The 8,728-nt window shown below is 37.5% G+C and overlaps 1 pseudogene; it reads right to left on the bottom strand.

The window, feature by feature from the left end:
- The window catches only part of LOC107751231 (zinc finger protein 362-like), an 11,774-nt pseudogene extending 3,723 nt beyond the window's left edge, over positions 1 to 8,051 (bottom strand).
- Between the last annotated feature and the right edge of the window lie 677 nt (positions 8,052 to 8,728).

Below are 8,728 nucleotides of genomic sequence, written 5' to 3'. Positions count from 1 at the left end.
TGCTAAGAACTTCATTTGGACAACTTTAAAAGCAACTTTTTTTGCACCCTCAGATTCCAGATTTTCAAATAGTTGTATCTCGGCCAAATATTGTCCTATCCTAACAAACCATGCATCAATGGAAAGCTTATTTATTCAGCTTTCAGGTGATTTATAAATCTCAATTTCGAAAAATTGACCCTTATGACTGGTTTTTGTGGTCCAGGGTCACAAATATCAAAACTTGAAGGTCATTGAGTCAGTCGGAGCTCTTCAAATCAAACACGTGCACAAGCTGAGGCTGAAGAGTTACCTGGTGTGCTGCTGTAAGTGTGAGAGCTGGCGGAAGGACTTCTCGCAGTAGGAGCAGTGATACGGCTTCACTCCCAGGTGAATGCGCAGGTGTTGGGACAGGTAGGACGCGTTGGCGAAGGACTTGGTGCAGTGAGGGCACTTGTGAGGCTTTGCTTCCGTGTGGGACTTGGAGTGTATCTGCATGTCTGACTTGGAGAAGAACGTCAGCGGACACACTTTACATCTGCAAGACGAAATGCAAATAATCTTCAGTATTTTTTTTTTCAAAAACACGGGATCTGGAATATAGGCTATGTGGCCAGTAAAATCTGCAAATGGTATGAAAGCAATTTAGATGTACGGCAGTTTGGAGCCAAATAAAACACAGTGAAAACACACTTGCAGGAGAAAGGGAATTCAATTTGGGTTTGGACCAAAAAAATCTAACCAAGAGGAGACACATGACAACCAATATTGAAATATTTACATTTAGGGCTGTATGATTAATCAAAATAAATGGAAATTGCCACATGGATTTTCTTTGTTTTTGGCCAAATTACCCCCCCCCCAACCAACAAATACATAAATATATATATATATATATATAAAAATAAAACTACTTTTTTTGCAATTTCAATTTTTAACAGAAAAATAGCATCCTCAATAAATATTACATCAGCAATATTTCAAATTTCGTTTGATATTTTTATTTAGTAGTAGTAGTAGTAGTAATAATAATAGTAATAGCTAGCTATTGCAATTTAAAATAAAAAAAAAATAAAAAAATAGCAATTACATTTTTCCCAAATCATGCAGCCCTATTTACATCTATGCATTTGGTAGATGCTTTTATCCAAAGTGACTTACATTGCATTCAAATTATACAATTTATCAGTTAATGCATCAAACCCATGACTTAGGTGTTGCAAGAGGCATGCTCTACTGTTTATACGCAAGTCACACTATATTTATATGCAAACAGTAATTTGTTTTATTTAGTAATAATGATAATAATAAAGTTGTACCTGTAGGTTTTGCCCTCTTTGGCAGTGATGCTGACAGTTGATTGGTCGGCTCCAGAGGCCAGGATTGGGTAGGGAACGACAAAGAGCGGCCCAGATGGGTTTTCAGCTTTGATCTTTTTGCGACCTCGTCCTATGCTCTTCGGAGGAGGACCCAGCAGTCCTGCCAGTCCTCCGCTGTTTATGATTACGTCCATCCCCGGCCCGCAGGACAGTCCTGAGATGAGGTTTGGGGAAGGTGCGCCGCTCTGACGTGTCTGACTGCTGGTGGTTGGAGTGGTCAGGGTGGTCGGCGTCACGCTCTCTGGTGTGTTGTGGTTGGCAATTCGAGAAGACGTCAGTGACAGTCCTGAAAATGAACATTTCTTTAAGGAAAAGTTCACCCAAAAATGAAAATGTGTACTAGATGAGATTGTTTCTTCATGGGAACAGATTTGGAGAAATTCAGCATTGCATCACTTGCTCACCAATGGATGCTCTGCAGTGAATGGGTGCCGTCAGAATGAGAGTCCAAACAGCTGATAAAAACATCACAATAATCCACACTAATGGTTTGCTTGTAAACGGTGCTTGATCTGTGCATATTTCTGTCCTCTTTCAGATGAGACAACTTTTCCACTGGAGGAAGCTTTATTATGGATTATGGACTCATAATTTGGCCAGAAGCAACAGTCTATAGTTAAAACATCTTAATGATGGATTTGTTTCTTACAAAGCAGCTTTTGGCTTCACAAGACATTAACTGATGGACTGGAGTGATGTGGATTATTGTGATGTTTTTATCAGCTGTTTGGACTCTCATTCTGACGGCACCCATTCACTGAAGAGGATCCATTAGTGAGTAAGTAATGCTACATTTCTCCAAATCTAGAACTCATCTACATCTTGGATGGCCTGAGGCGAGGGTGAGTAAATTTTCAGCAGATTTTCATTCATGGATGAACTGTTCCTTTAATGTATATCGCAGCAAAAACACAATTGCACAAAACAATAACAGCAGTTTCCATTCACATACCTGACAGATGATTCGCTCTGGATGGCTGGTCTATGATTTGCCGCAAATGCCAGTCTTCCCACAATCCTCTTGCTTTAATAGCCGTTTTATCGTCCAGATTCAAGTTTACGTCGCCCAGAATACGACCTGCCCACATTATGTGCACAATTAGCATTAAGCGTGTGTCTCAGTGAGCAGATTTGTGCTATGCAATGGAGAATGTACCTGCGACGGTGCTGGAGGCGGGTCGTGCGTGTAGGGCGATGTCAGCCTGGGTGGTGCTGTGAGCGTGGAGTCCCGGCATCTGCTGCAGCTTGGGCGTTGATATATTGTGCTGCCCACCTTCTGTCACCGTGGGCGGCACCAGTAAGGGCTGCTGGGAAGGGACAGAAGTGGGCGGCAGGTGTGGAGGTCTGATTTTCTCCGCCATGAGCTGTTCTTTGATCTTGTTGATCAGCATGAGGTTATCCAACTGGGGAAAAAAGGGGGGAAAGTGAGATTAGAACAAGCAGATGGTTCAAATCCTCCTGGTTCTGAACTTCTGACATGAGAACATGCGTTTAATCCTGTAAAGCCTGACATGTGAAACAAGCCAGAGAAATCGGATTTTGTGAAACGGAAACTTTCAGATGAAATATTTATTTTTTAAAAATGGCATATGTTTTTCTCATATTAGATGCATTAGGCTTTTATGGCTCACATAGTATGATATAGTGAGAATATGGAGCTCATGCTCAAGGAGGAAGAACAAGTTTTCAGAGGCTCAAACTGAGCAAAAATATGCTATTTGTTTCAGTCGCTGATATTAATATGGCCAAAAAGTAAGACGAAATTCTGATAGCTTGTAATGTAAATCAATGAGACATTTATAACAGTATAACATACTACTTAAATAAAATGATATAAATATCAGTTGTCACACTATATCTCCAATAAAATTAAATTTAAATGCTTAGTTTTATGATCAAAGCTCTGTAGTTTCTGAACATATAATGCAATGCAATACGATGTTGATTGAGAGATGAACAAATAAACATTCCTCAAAAGCCTGATGATCCAATTTGATACTCATTTGAACATGATTTTTCAAAAATAAAAAAATGATGTATGGATAATCAAGTAAACCTAAGTTCCTTCAGTCTATTAAGTGCTCATCTTGAAATATTATTAACAATATTAAAGTTATTCTTATGTTTACTTTGTTACACTAAGCATGTTGGTGCCCTTATCTGCTACTTAAGACAACTAGTAAACAATAAAGACTTAATTGTCTAGACAAAGATTAAGCCTAGTGCTGAACTTAAGTAAATTATTGATTCTGTTACTATTAGATAAAAGACAAGGATCAATGAAATCTGCCCATTGATGCATGTTAGTTTTTCTTACCTGACCAGGAATAGAAGGTGGAGGAGGCCAGAAGTATGGATTATTAAATCGAGGTTCTGCCATTCTGAAACACACACACAGTCATGCTTGATTAATGATGCTTTATTTTTACATCATGCATTGTTCCGTGTCTTTTATGTGACCGATTCGAGGCTGAGAACAAACCAAATGGATCTTTTCGGGATTGCATATTTAATTGGAATTACTTGTTGATGAGAGATTCAAAGATGAAGACAATTGGGTTACGAGTCCGACTCTCTAACCATTAGGCCACGACTTCCCCCCAATAATGACAGACAGTGACTCAAAGTTTTGGGGGAAAAAAGATGCAGCAGGATCTGAAGGTCGCAGTGTTTGACAAGGAAACACAAACCGCACAAAGGTAACATCCTTTAAAAATCATACTATGGCTGCTTGGTGGTTCACAAAAATGTGCAATTTCTCACTGAAGGCTCTCGGCTCATATGCAACTGAATGAGAGTGAGGCGGCTGAAATAAATTGGCAAACTATACTGCGTAGATTAGATCTGACCTCCCATGATTATTTATTGATTCGAAACGCGGATCTAATCCAAGATGATGACATAAATTAAATTAAAACTCACTGCAGTACATTAATTAACAAACAACATTAACAACCCATTTAACTTCCATAAAGTGACATATTTAAGAGCAAAACAGGATGTTTAAGAAAATACTGAAGGATATTAAAAAAGCAAAATGTTGGGACTTCATAGTTCACCCCAAGCATTTCTCATCCAAGATGTAGATGAGTTTGTTTCTTTATTGGAACAGATTTGGAGAAATGTAGCATTCTATCACTTGCTCAGCAATGGATGCTCTGCAGTGAATGGGTGCCGTCAGAATGAGAGTCCAAACAGCTGATAAACACATCACAATAATCCACAACACTCCATTCCATCAATTATCATTAATAAGCTGTGTGTTTGTAAGAAACATCCATTATTAAGATGTTTTTAACTTTGAACCATTGCTTCTGGCTAATATATGAGTCCTATATCTATAATGATGCTTTCTGAAAAAATCTCATCTGAATCAGGAGAAAAATATGCACAGGTCAAGCACTGTTTACAAGAGAAAACAGTCTAAAACAAGTTCTAAACAAATATGTGGTGGATTTTGATGTGAGAGGCGATGGACTTTTACACTGGAGGAAGCATTATCATGCATTATGGACTGATATTTTGTCCAGAAGCAATGGTTTGACGTTAAAAACGTCTTGATGGATTGGTTTTTATCACAAACACACAGCTTTTGGCTTCACAAGATGTTAATTGATGGACTGGAGTGGTGTGGATTATTGTGATGTTTTTATCAGCTGTTTGGACTCTCATTCTGACGGCACCCATTCACTGCAGAGCATCCATTGGTGAGCAAGTGATGGAATGTTAATTTCTCCAAATCTGTTCCAATAAAGAAACAAACTCATTTATATTTTGGATGGCCTGAGGGCGAGTACATTTTCAGCAGATATTAATTTAGGTGTAAATTTTAACGGAGCAGTTTTCTTTAAAATAACATACACTGATGAATCATTAATAATATAGCCAGGAAAGTATATTAAGGACATTCTAGGATTAATTTTAACCTTAAAAGGTGTGATTCTTAAAGAATCGATCACTGGGATCATGTACTGCTTTGTGTACCAAGTTACAAGTAAAGCTTCATCATAGTGACGCTGACATTGTTCAGAGGCTTTTGCTGTTGGCTTAGGACTTGCACTAATAAAATAATTAATTGCAGACTGTGTCTTTAAAAGCATCAGCACATTACTTAGTAAGTATTCGTGACAAAGTGATATGAATATAATACAACACAGAACAAGCGTTTCGAACAAACTCACACGGTTTGTTCACACACCCACAGCAGATTACTCAATACTGCCAAACTCAACATGATGCCCGTTGGGAAAATCAAACAAATTACATCTTCCTAAAGCATTTTCTTTCATTGCAATGGCAAAATAAAAATGCATTTGCTGTGATGATGCAAACTTCTTCAAATTACGTTGGTCATAGCACAAAGCTTATAAGCATGATTTAAAATCAATGCTGATTGCAAAGTCACAAAGAGACAATATTTGAGTATTTGAATGTTAAAACCTAAAAATGTCAAATGCATATCTAAATGTGGCAGATTCATATGGAAAAGTGAAAACTCTACCCCACAGTTTTAGCAGGAAGTGAAACAGAAACCCTTTCAGCATCATTAAGGAAATATTCAGCAGGGTCTGGGCTCATATATTTGGACATATCGCTTTTATTATTTTTGGCTCTCCTAAATGGGTTTCTCTTCAAGGGCCCTTAGTCAAACACTCTCAAGACCCATAAGCACTGCCAAAACATTCATAGCACAGTGTCATGGACATAATGCAAGAAAATGATACGCCTAAAGTAATCAGACCGTATGGAAACGTTTCTAAACGAGTTCCAAAACCGAGCAGGTAAAGGTTGAATGTGTGGAAAGATGAATGTCACTTTCCTGTTTGTTCAATACAACCACTTCAAGGAATCCTTTCCTGCTGCATTCTGGTCATTTTGACCCGGAAAGAATCTTCTTTTTCCTGTAAATGCTGGTTAATGTGATCACATTTGAATAAATCCTACTGACTTTGCTCACGCAGAGTATAACAACATCCCCCACCTTTTTTTTTTAATTTGTATAATTTTTGTTGTTGTGGTGTTCCCAGTCAAAAATGACTGGTCCTACAAAAAAAATGCTTATATTTCATTATGCTATATTATCACTAAATAGCAGATTCAATCTTTTTATCAGCTTGTTTTATTTCACTTAGCACAGGTTTTGTGTTTCTTTTGAAACTGATTTATCATAGGCCTCAATGATCTGAGCTCATGCACCTCAGTTTTTTAGTGAACACTGCCAAAATTATCCACAAATAATGCTTTTTTCACTCAAAAACTGAGGTTGCATAGGTGCATAAGCTCACATCAATGAGTCCTATGATCAATCAGTTCCAAAAAGAAAGACAAAACCTGTGCTTATCGAAAGAAAATTTGAATACAAGATTTGGTGATAATGCAGCATAACCAGAGATTTACAAGAAATTTTAAAAAGGCAGGAAACACCGAGTTTTCAAATGCAAAATAGCTAGCAAAATACACCTCAGAGTGTATCAAATTACTATGAAAATGTCCTTAACTAATACTTAATTAGCACTGAAATCCACGTACAATGGTATTTCCATAGTACTCAAAAGTATACACAGAATACCATGGTAGAAGCACAGTAAATGTCCCAAAATAAACATGCAAGTACCATTTGGGTGTCCATTCATCTGATACAGAGGTGCATTACAAATACAGTTTTACGCTATAATAATAGTGTAAAGCTGCATTTGATAATGAATTCGACCTGTGTCCTCATTTAAATGCCGCTGAGGTGAAGTAACAGGCTGCATAACAACATTTTCAAACCATTTAATATGCTAATAAAACCACCAAGCAGCTTTAAACGACATGTAAATATCAAATAAACATTTTGGTGAAGAATGACACGTCTCTGAGTCTTTGATATAAACTGAGATAAAACTTACTCAACTTTTTCTTTTATTCTATCTGCATCCTCGAAATCATTCTCAATTAAAGCACGTCGCCTTTGATCAAACATCAAATTAAAAACACTCGCAAAATAACGCGAACGGACGCGTTGCGTGGCTTCTGAAAGTCCAGGTCTCCGGTGTCTGCCTCTCCCACATTCTCAGACAGTTTTATTAAAAATTTCAGACAAAAGGAAAACAAAAATGGCAGCCTGTCTTATTTTTATAAGGACAGGGCGCCATATTCTGCAGATCCCAATTTTTTTAGCGACAAAAATAAAGCGCGTGAAATCAGGTCAAAAGAGCGAGGTGTAAAACGCCGCATTATTTGCATTAAGTTCGCGAATGATTGTTTACTTAGATCTGCAGGTTTGAATAGCCCGGCTGGAGGAGGAAAAAAAAAACTGAGGAGAAAAAAAAAACGAGACTTCCTACAACAATCATGCGATGCGAACAAACCACGCAGATGGAAACGGACGCGCTTCTCTCCAGCGAAAATGTAACATTTCTATCGTGACTGACGAGCGTGCAGTTGCAACATTGTTGCAACACGCGTCTGCTTTTGATTTTTTTTCTTTTGTTTGAACTTTTTGCTCACTCGAATGACGTCTAGCGTCGCCTCAATGCACCATGCAAATGTCAAAAAAAAAAAAAAAAAAAAAATAATAATTATTGCAATCGTGAAACTGAAAAGAGCGCGACAGACGTACCTTGCACACCTCGACGGCGGATTTATTCGATTTAATGAAAGGTTCAGATGTTCTTTCAGCTTTGCCTTCAGAGAGTTCAGACCTTCCGGGTCGCCTGCCGTTCACTTCTGGGTGCTGCAGGCACAGCGCTATAACAGCGAAGCCATATACGATCAAATATACATCAGAGCTTTCGACATGAGAATAATCATTAAAAACCGTGACTTATTAACATTTTGTTTTACTCCTATGAGTCCACGATATGGGGCTCAAAAGAGCAGACACTGAGATATGGAGTCATAAAGAACGTTTAATATGCGTTTTCTATTGTTTTGTAGCAACATTGAAGAATTGCATTACATCACATACATTATTTATACATGTATGCCTTATGGAATGTAGGTTGGATTTTTATAGGAATAAAATAGAATAGAAATAGTGATACTATGTGCTAAAAAAACGATACAAAATATACTAATAATCAGAAGTTTAGACACATTTACGAGTTATTATTTACCATTTTAACATCTAAATAGTCATCAGAAGAATTATGAGTGACCTGAAGATATGAAAGGGGGGGGGAATCCATTATTTATGCATCCAAGCTTCTTTTTTTGTCTACATTTCAGCTCCGACATGATCTTAACCAACTTAGGATGCATTTTAAACTGTATTTTACATAAATAATGTTTCTTAAACTTCATCTGTTCCAATTCATCCGTTTCAAAAAATACAGTTTTTTAAATAATTTATAGTGTGTTATTTATTTATTTAGTCATTTAGCAGA

This window comes from Sinocyclocheilus rhinocerous, unplaced genomic scaffold, assembly GCF_001515625.1.
Source record: "Sinocyclocheilus rhinocerous isolate Xijiao unplaced genomic scaffold, SAMN03320098_v1.1 scaffold362, whole genome shotgun sequence".
Classification (NCBI taxonomy): Eukaryota; Metazoa; Chordata; class Actinopteri; order Cypriniformes; family Cyprinidae; genus Sinocyclocheilus; species Sinocyclocheilus rhinocerous.
Note: the sequence above shows the minus strand (reverse complement) of the source record. Positions and strands in the feature narration are given on the sequence as shown.